This window comes from Spinacia oleracea, chromosome 4 (genome assembly GCF_020520425.1).
Source record: "Spinacia oleracea cultivar Varoflay chromosome 4, BTI_SOV_V1, whole genome shotgun sequence".
In the NCBI taxonomy this organism is placed as follows: Eukaryota; Viridiplantae; Streptophyta; class Magnoliopsida; order Caryophyllales; family Amaranthaceae; genus Spinacia; species Spinacia oleracea.
The window spans coordinates 100,311,883-100,322,489 of record NC_079490.1 but is presented as its reverse complement, the minus strand read 5'-3'; the positions used below and the strand labels follow the sequence as shown (position 1 = coordinate 100,322,489).

The 10,607-nt window shown below is 33.4% G+C and overlaps 1 long non-coding RNA gene across 14 annotated transcripts; it reads right to left on the bottom strand.

Annotated features, from left to right (window-relative positions):
* Positions 1-4,050: 4,050 nt before the first annotated feature.
* On the bottom strand, positions 4,051-9,475 carry LOC110803761 (uncharacterized). 14 transcript variants are annotated; one of them, XR_008932841.1, is made up of 8 exons: positions 9,152-9,475; positions 8,553-8,669; positions 7,719-7,971; positions 7,020-7,613; positions 6,405-6,502; positions 4,854-4,976; positions 4,427-4,550; positions 4,051-4,298 (listed from the first exon to the last, which is right to left on the bottom strand). It is a non-coding gene; the product is annotated as an uncharacterized lncRNA (long non-coding RNA). The 14 variants fall into 14 exon arrangements; XR_008932835.1 differs by having other exon boundaries at positions 4,854-4,959; positions 9,152-9,474; XR_008932845.1 differs by having other exon boundaries at positions 4,854-4,959; positions 6,427-6,502; positions 9,152-9,474.
* Between the last annotated feature and the right edge of the window lie 1,132 nt (positions 9,476-10,607).

The following is a 10,607-nucleotide window of genomic DNA, read 5'->3' as shown; positions in this document are numbered from 1 at the left end:
TGATCTCAATCTAGTTGATCTTTACTTAGATCAATAGAGATTGGTATATGTTTGTCATGCCAAAGTCATACGATACGTTTTTGGCGATCCTCATATTATATCATTACATGATAAATTCTTTTGCAGAATAATTCCCAATTGAATTCTATTCATGTAAATTTAGCTCATTCAATTTCAGTAGATACTGAATCCAGCTAAATTCTTTGACATATAATATAGGTTAAGAATCTCACTTAGATCCTTTGATGTTTAACTTAGTAAATGCTTATACATAGTTCAAACATTCATTACTTAGATTTATTCACATGGGTCGAATATCTCCAATGGAGTCTTTCGTGTTTGATTTAGTAAATGCCATTACTTAATCTAAAACAATATTATAAGATCTTTGTAAATAGATCTTAATACCCAGTATGCACTAAGTTTCGCCATGGTCCATCATTGATGAATAATTTCAAATCTAAGTCATTAGCATTTGAATCTTATTTCACAATAGAGAGATATCTGTGTGATACACATAGGACCAATTAAGTTTTATGTACTCCCACTAAACTTCTTATATATCTATAAGAATCATGTACATTTTATGAAACTAAAATATTTATTAGCTTCACTAAAATACAATTCCAATTCCCAATTGCTTGCTTAAATCTGTACTTAGATTTTATAAGCTAGCTTCGTTTTCAAGCATTACTTGGATCCACAAATCCTATGACGTGCATAGTTTCTTCCAACATTTGATTGAGGAATACGTTTTGTCATCCAATTGCCATATGTACCAATATGCAATCATTGCTTGAATTATAGACTTGAGCATTACGATTATGCATGAGGTTTCAACACAATCCATGCCATGAATTTGCTTGTAACCTTTAGCAACTAATCTAGCTTTGTGTGTGAACACAATTCCATGTTTGATGGTTTTATCCTTAAAACAAATTTGCAACCAATAGGTGTGAAACTATTCTTGCAAATCAATAAAATTTCAATTTTGTCATCAAAACATTGAGTATGTTTTATGGCCTCTAACCATTTAAAACATTTGAGTCTATATATAGCCTCTAACCATTTTAGGGAATCTATATTTCGTCATAGCTTTCTTACAAGTCACAAACTCATTAATCTACATGATAATAGTTTGACTGCAAGTTGTAGGTTTCTTTACTATCTAATAGAAGAATCTCATAGTTTCATTGACCTGAACTCTATGTTTCTTCACTATCTAATAGAAGAATCTCATAGTTTCAGTGACTTGAACTCCATGCCTACTTGGGTATAGAACATCAAACAATAGAGTATCAACAACCACTTGAAAGTCCTTTGAATATTCTATTCTCCTTGAAGCACTTGTAAAGTCTTCTAAGAGATGTCTATTCTGTAAAGTTCAGATTTTCTGAAGCACTTTGAAAAGCCTCCGGAATGTCCGTTTATGTTTGTTGTTCGCCTCGAAGACTTTCGAGGTCTATTTTCTCCCACTTGTCATTTTGGAAACGAATCTCCAAAAGGACATTATTTCGAGCAAACAAACATTATGTTCTCAAAAATTCGTGGTAGAAACACTACCCTTGTGTCTCATTTGAATAAATCACAATGAAACATATATCTATACTTGGGCCTTAGTTTGTCGAATGACAAACACTAAGCTCCCACTGAGTTTTGCAACTCTCTAGATATATTTTATGAAAAGTTATTCTGAAATTATTTTTCAATAGCTTTGACGAATTTGGTTTAGCTTGGTGGTAGTTGAGCATTTTGTTTTAGAAATTATAGGAAAAGTCTTTATGATTCATCATTAATCGAATCAAGTACTAATTGACTTCGATTATTCCAACTAAGATATGCCATATCTTATGGACCTAGATTGTGAAATTACAACACACAATCATTGATGATCATATTTGGTCTCAAGTAATCATCAACATGATCTAACCTAGATCTTTATGATTTCTTGCCAAGTGGATTTTATACTTCTGAATCTTTGAACTAGCCAAACAGATTCAACTTATATCACATTTGAGTAAATAAACCTATATTCACTCAAATCCATGTGAAATAATAAAGTCATAAAATCTTTCTTTAGCTTTGAATTCTATTGTCTAGGCGTTCTAACAATAGTTCATATCTTTTGTTACTTTCAACAAGTAAGACTAGTTGTCTTAAATTGATCTAGGAATCAATCAACTTTCAAAAGTCCATCAAAATAGAGCTTTTGAATGTTAACTTGTTGATATGGTCTAAGCAACAATGCTAAAGGTTAGTGGAACTCAAATCAAGAGATTGATTTGAACCTAGTAAAGTTTTATTGTTAAAGAGTTGTTTGTTTTTAATCAAGCATATTAATTGACTCAACCCGTAAATGACCATTTTATTCAAATAAACAAACAAACAAGCATTGTTTTTGTTCTTCTGAATGTGAGTCTTTCTGTGTTTGAAGCAGAAATTTAGGTATGCTGATTATAGAACAAAATAGCAATTAAGTTCCAGCCTTGAAAGGACTTAAAAACAAACTAGATGACCCTACAACTAATGTAGCATTGCCATGCTTTATTCCCACTGGTAGGTCATTAGTGTAGCCTAGCTTCCATTGTTTGAGTTATTTACCGAAGTAAGAACCTCAAGCGGTATATGATACCAAGGAAGTTTGATTGCTAGGTCATTTCTCTTTAAACATTAACTTTTAGGTAGAAACAGAATTGTAAATTCCTTTCACTTGTTCCTTGTTTTCCTATTTCTTGTACCCTTTCTTATAGTCTTAAGAATTGAATTCTCTAGTGTTGACTTTTATACTTTGTTAGACATGTCCAATGTCATTACAACAAAGTTCTTACCATTTTATGTTGAATATTCTGTTTCAACTAGATGATCTTACCAGAAGCTTCTAAAGTTCTCTAAGCATCGATCTATTCAAATGTCTAGGGACTAGACTCATTCGAGAATTAAATGGACTAAGATTTTAGGTTGCTAACCATTGGTAAAGCTGAGCGTTTAAACTCAATGCTTTATGATCTCAAAACTACATTGTAATTTGAGTTCACAAGCACCAATCGGTTTGCCATTCGACTTGATACTCGAAAACAACCATAAAAGTCGCTATAAGAAACGTACATTTAAATTGCTCATTTTCTCTCTTTTCCGTGAATCGTTCTTTGATTCACTACCAATCGAGGAAATTTACTGTTACCTTTCTAAAAGGATTTACTGCAGTGCAAGATATTTAATTATAAACAATAATTAAAACATACATTGAAGCATGCAAAGTCTAAAGATTTATCATGAATAATAACTTGAAAATGAAAGCAATCATGCAATTCAAACAAGTTATTAGGATTTTATTCGAATTTATTGTTCCGGCAGGTGTGAATAAAATGATTCCAAGACCCTAAAATCCATTGAAGAATTAAGCACATTATGTATTTAGACTCAATTCTAAAATCTTTTAGGTAAGCAAACGCCTTTTGCTAATAGTCTAGAAACTACTCTTGGTTGATAGGTACGTCTAAGAACTTATTAGGTAAACCCACTACTACATTTCTAATCAGATGCAACGCCTAAAATCGTTGCATTAGGCATGGAAATCCGTTGCATTAGACCTAATGCGACGACAAATGACCCTTGCATCCGGTGGCGTTGCATTAGACCTAATGCAACGATCAGTGACCTGATGCAACGGTAAATTACTACCGTTGCATTAGGTGGACATCTAATGCGACGGTCCATAGATGGCGTGTCGCATTAGTTCTTTAGCTAATGCGACGGAAGTTTTAGCTAATGCGACGGAAGTTTTAGCTAATGCGACGGAATTTTTAGCTAATGCGACGGGTATGTATGATGGCTTAATGAAATAATGCAACGCCTTTTTCCTTAAATGCAACGGTAATTTGTTGTCAAAAAAATTTGTTGGACATCTAATGCAACGGGTTCATTTATTCATAATAATAATAATAATAATAATAATAATAATAATTATTATTATTATTATTATTATTATTATTATAATAAAAATAATAATTATTATTATTATTATTATTTATTATAATTTAAGAAAGGATGTCAATAACAAAAGATTTTCATTGACTTAAAGAGTAATATTACAATATTAGTTCCCATAGGACACATGTACAAAATAGTTGTTCACTAATTAATTTAGTGTTTTTAATGAAAAAGTTACATAAAATTTAAATCCATAGAAAGAAATTCAACATTACTAGAAATCACAAAATGACCCAAAAACAAACAAGAGCCCCCACCGTCTCATATTGCTAGATCTACATTTCTCCTCCATATAGCTCACCATGCTCCTGCAAGTTTAAATCAGGAATGGGCACAAGTTAAAGATGGTACACTAGCTAAAACACGATAAATAATATAATAACCTTCATGTTTACTCAAATAAAAACATGAAATTTCACAAAAAAATAAGAAATACCTAGTAAGAAGTCATTCTGTAGGGTACTTGTAATCAAAAGCCTATTAGACTTGAGTAATCTGCACCCGACTAGGAGAAAAGCTCTCCCAACAAATCTCTTAATTTGGGCTTTTCGTTATCTATTCTAAGAATGAAAAAATACTAATAAGCAAATCTATCAATATCCTAGCACTAGAAAGAAGGTATATTTTAGTGCAAAATATGAACGGAAAAAACTAAATGACTCATCCAGTCATAGTAAAAGATAAAAGGATAATCAATTAAGAAATAATACTACAACAGGAAATTCTTATCAGCTAGTGTGTTTAGATTTTAGTTAGGAGCCTGTGTATTCTTCTATTAAGAATTAAAATGATCATTGCCTAATGCTGATACATAATCAGATGTATCAAAAATCTGAACAAGTTTAAACTAGGATTTTACGTACCTCAGCAACCCCTTTGGTGGATGAGAAGTAGTGATACTAACAACGACGCAAAGCATATATCACACATGAAGGTGAGGGGCGACTTATTCAGTCTTTTGTTTGTCACCTGCATCAATTGCATGTCTTCATAAGGTAAGTAAATTCCATACCACTCATAGAAGTAGCCAATAATCAAGTGAAGCTAGAAACAAGATCAAATTCTGAAGAAGCTAGGCTTAAGAATGTTCAAGTAAATGTATCTAACATGATAATCTAGCTAACAACTATATCATTCTTAATCACTAAACTGTGTACAACAGGCTAAGGTGACTTACTATGAGCTTAAACAGCCAAAAACAATTGTTATCAAAAGCTCTATTCAAAAGACCCAAAAAAGTTTCTTAGTCCACCTAGCTCACAAAGTACGAGCTAATAATATTGCTCCACTCGACCAACAGCCATACCCAACAGGACAATGTTGAAGCCAACAGTATAAAGCAGTACCAAACAACATACTTGCATGCACAAACACCTGCTAGTCCCTAGTACCTCACAATGTTTCAGCACCTTAAACACCTACATAATTACAACTAGAGATGAATGCGAGTTGAGAAAAGGAAAAAGAACAAGTCTGACTGTAGTTCAGGAACAGTTCGAAGTAGTAAGATTAAAAGAGTCACTAATCTACAAGCCCCAACTGCATACCATTCTAGTAAAGCTGCAACATTTCGCAACAAACAAGGTACAACGTACATACTCATAAACAATACATGTGGAAGAGAATAGGGGAACCAAATCCAATTTTTAGACTCAAAGTCGGGAAGAATAAGAACAACTCTGCTTCAACCTCTGCCAACTTGGGGACTGCTCTCTTGTAGCAATTTCTATGCCAAGCTATTTTCCCATTTTTCTTTTAAATTCAAACTCAACTTTTGGATGACACTTCAACATTTTCTTAGATATTTCCTTTCCCCTATCAATGTTAGTGTAACACGATTCCAACTTAATGTAGTAGTACATCCTTGCTGATCAGGATGCCATATCGATCTCCATATTCCAAAACCTACCTAGCACATCTACATTGCCAAGTATATCCTCTATATGGACATATTTATACCATAGTTGATCATGATATAGATGTTATTATTACGTTATTTGGACATGGATAAAGAACAAAAACTTAGTTTAGATCAATTAATTAGAATATATTGCATAATTAAAAGTTTAAAAATTAAAAGTTCTACTTATTGAGGGGAAGAACCCTATATCTCCATGAAACTTTCTCGTTCTTCTTTAGCGGATTAGCTAAAATGAATTAGGTGATTGCAGAAGAGAAGTTTGTTGTCAAAGAAAGCAATACTCTTATTAAAGGTTAGTGAGAGTTGCTTCTTATCTTCTCAACCAAACCAACAGTATCAAACTAACCATTGCATGATAAACAGTTGATCATGATATATTTATACCACAATTGATAATGATATAGATGTTATTACTACGTATACGGACATGGATAAACAAAAAAACTCAAATTGGGGTTAGATAATTAGAAGTTTAAAACTCAAAAGTTCTTACTAATTAGGGGAAAGACCCATACACTCTCCCTGTAAATTTCTCGTTCTTCTTTAGCAGATTAGCTAAAATAAGTTGGGTGACTGCACAATAGGAGTTCACTGTCAAAGAAAGAAAATTAACAAAGCTAAGTGGGAGTTGCTTCTTGTCTTCTCAACCAGACTAACTGAATCAAACCAACCATTGCATGATAAGCTCACATTACATCTCATACCTATCACTAGAAACATTATCACATAAACCACCCAATTTTATGCAAAACATGGCACTGTAGGATCAATATAAACTTCTATGAAACAACAAATGTAGACAATAGTTATAAAAAGCTATAAATAATGAACAACGTACTCAATTACACAGACGAGACACAATTAGTTAGAAACGCTAGTTTCTTTTAAAAAAATCTATTTGTGGCAGTACATATGAGTAAATTGATATCATCACCAATTGTTTGATTGAACAGCTCAAAATTATAATCCATAATAGGTAAGTAAACAGAATATTTAATTAGTGACAATGAACAACATCAATGATAATACAATTCTCAATTTCGGGGCATAGATTAAAGGTTTAAAGCTCAATTAGGGTAAACAAAAATTAGTTAAGGAATGTGATTACCTGCAATATCAAGAACTTGATGCCTTATTTAAGCGCAATAGAGCATCCGAAAAACACAAATTTTGGTCGATATATCAAACCTCGACCATGCCAATCCACAACCAAAACAAAAAAAAATGGTTTAATTTTGCGTTAATTGAATTAAATGTCTCACATATCTAACCTAAAGAAATTAGACAATATCATAAACCTAATTTGAGGTTGTTAATGCAGAAAAGTTGGATGAAAAGGAGAGAGCTTCCTCACCAAATCTGAAATCAGAAAAACATTGCTATAAAAATCACATCGAATTAATAAGAAAGACCTAATTATAAGAGAGATAACATATAAGAGAGATAAAATTGTGGACCACGATTGAAGAAGACGGATAAACGGCAGGGTTTGATAGCGAATACATTAGAGAGATAAAATTGCGACAGCGGCGGAAGAACCATCAACTATCTGAAGAACAAGAACTACCTGTATTCAATTATCTTCCCTAAGTTCCTTGTGAGTTGTGATCTACGCACTCTTGCAGGCATTTTTCATCGACCTTGATATGAAACCCCTAAATAAAATGGAAGTTTACTATGAGCTGGATCAGAAGGTAGGCAACTGTTATAAACAGAAGCTCAAATTAGAACGTGGAGCTGCAAATAAGGGAACTATTGAAGGGTATGAAACTGGAAATTGAGATTGAAAATGACTTTTTCTTAATACCTCGTTAATGGTTTTTGCTTGGTAGAGACTGTGGAGGGTTGCACAGTTAGATTCAATATCTCTATATATGAAATACCCTTCCATATATAGCCCGCTGAGTTCTCCTCCTCCTCTGAATGGCTCTGACCTCTTCCCCACCAGATCTCATAAATACAAAAGCAATTTATTCCTATCTAAGCTCTTCAAAGAGCTTGATTTAGAAGCACACCATCGCCTTTCAAGTAAAAACCTCTAGCCCCAGCAACATTAGAGCCTGGACGTGTCATACTAGCGAAAATCAGCACAGCTAGAAAGGAAATAAATAATAATAAAAGGGCATGCTGTTACTGAGAGATGGAGGACTGAAAAAGGTTCTCTGACAGAATTACTGAATCATGAGTTGTAGGACATTATCCTACTGAATACATCCACCTTTCACACAGGTATACGCAGGACTTGGCCCTGATTACCATTAGAATATAGTGGCAAACTAAGAAAATGCTACCCTAACAAACGCATGCTCAGATCTTCAGCAAGAAAAAGTGAAAAAGAAAGTTCAAATTCAGAAACATTTGTCAAGCAGCCTAAGAACATAACCAAAAACAATCAATGATTCTGTTCCTATAGATTCATCGATGGTGAAAGGAAATCACTTTGCAGAAATCTCTACATTAGCATTGTCTCAAGTAAAATTCCAAAAAAAAAGGTATAAAAACTAAGATAACAAGCACCTTAGTATCCGTAAAATCAAGACGAGGGTTAATATAACGAAAAAAGAACAGTTAATGGTATTATAAAAGCAAAAACAAAACAAAAAACCCATCACTAGTATGTAGAAATTTCAAAAGCAAGCACCTTTCTTTGTATCTACTATCGCCAAAAGCTCAACAAGCTCAACATGATTTTTCAACTTTAACTCTGTTCTCTTTTCACCCCATGTTCGAATCACAGCATTGTCCCCCTACACCATTACTGCAGATGAAAAATAATAATAAGTGATCTTGAGTAATGTTGGTTGCATCATACATGTAACAGGCGCTGAATTCTTGGCATCTGGAGTGAGAATATATCGAGCAGCACTTAAAGGAGATTGGTTGGAAATAGAACGTGTTGCCCGTATATCTCCTACATGGATATTCATTCTTCATTTAGTAACACCCAAATCCAACAACTACTGAAGATTTTTCATTGCATATAGCAAATTTCATGAAATCGTGATATTCAAAGCACTTCAACACCATCAAAAATCAAATAAACAAACATAATTCCATCAAAATTGCGATTATCAAAAATTAATTTCTGCAATTATCGTAAAACAAAGCCCAGAAATTCAAACCCCTCACCCTAAAAAAAACACTTCATCCGATTAAGAAACCCTAGAAAATCATAAGTTAAACATTAAAAAATCAAAAAATTACCAGGAAAGTAGCGGCTGGTTTAAGTAGAATGTGTACCTCGTAATTTGTTCGATTACCCTCGTAAGTTTCCCCAATTCAACCCTGTGACTCAATTCGGGGACGTGAGAGAGAATTTTCGCAGCCAATGGCTAGAACTTGCAAGAAATTCGATTGGTTCGGACCAAATTGTGAATTGCAGATCAAATCCTTCGATCCTTCGAAACCCTAACTTTGTAAACGCTCTCAGTCTCTCTCCTCTCTGTTTCTTCGGTGGAGTAATGAACCAGGAAATTGTTTGTGTTTTTTCTAATTTTTGTTTTACTTTTTTTGTTTAAAAAATTTGGGAACCATGGAAGGGCGCGTGTTTTGAAATTTTTGGAAAAGATAAGAGGGAATAAATTAAAAGACTACCGCTTAAACTATTCTATACCATACCGTTGCATTAGCTTAATAAGGCGTTGCATTAGACAACCTAATGCGACGGTTTATCACAGCCGTTACATTAGCCCAACTTTTTTATCTATTATAGAGAAAATCGTCGCATTAGCCCTATATAATGCAACGGTACTATATGAGGCGTCGCATTATCCTTTTTTAATCCGTCGCATCTGATTAAAAATGTAGTAGTGACCTATCGATTTTTCCACGACATAAAAGGACTCCTTAATTATATCGTTGAGTTTCACCAAAACTAACATGTACTCACAATTATTTGTGTACCTTGCCCCTTTAGGACCAATAAGTAACACCTCGCTGAGCGAAAACTATTACTAGATTGATGTAAAGGATATCCAAGCAAGTGTATATTTTGGCATGGCACCTTTTAACTCAATTTTTAAGTTTGGAACTTAAGGCTCTTACTATGTTGGTTAGATTTTAAGTGAACTAAAATCCTTATGTTGGTTAGATTTTAAGTGAACTAAAATCCTTAATCATGCAACATAATCAAGCCACAATCTCATGCATAATTAAGACATATTTAAAGCAATAAATAACTTAAAGCATGCATAAGATAAATGTGATCTAGTATGGCCCGACTTCATCTTGAAGCTTCAACTTCAAAGTCCGTCTCGAAAATGGAAACTTCGTCTTGAATTTCACCGCGGGAGGCGCCATTTTCTTCAAATAGGATAAGCTATAATTAAACTAATTACAACTATTTGATGGTACGCAGACCATATTTAAATTGAAAAACAAATTTGGTGCTTTAGACCAATTACATTCAAATTAATGGTACGCAGACCATATTTTCTATCCTATTTGGGCCATACTAGTCACTTCATAACCTGCAAAGCAGTACATATACAATATATACCATTCACCCATTCATTATCATGAATGGCCCACATAATTGGTTAGTTAAAACACATTGTATGCATCACATAAACATTTGCAGCAATTAATCAAGGGCACCAATAATCTACCAATTATTCAGTCCTTATTAATTCTAATCAAGTTGTTTTAACCTTAAAGGATTTGTAGACCTAATCAAGAGTCTATGACTAAAAAGGGG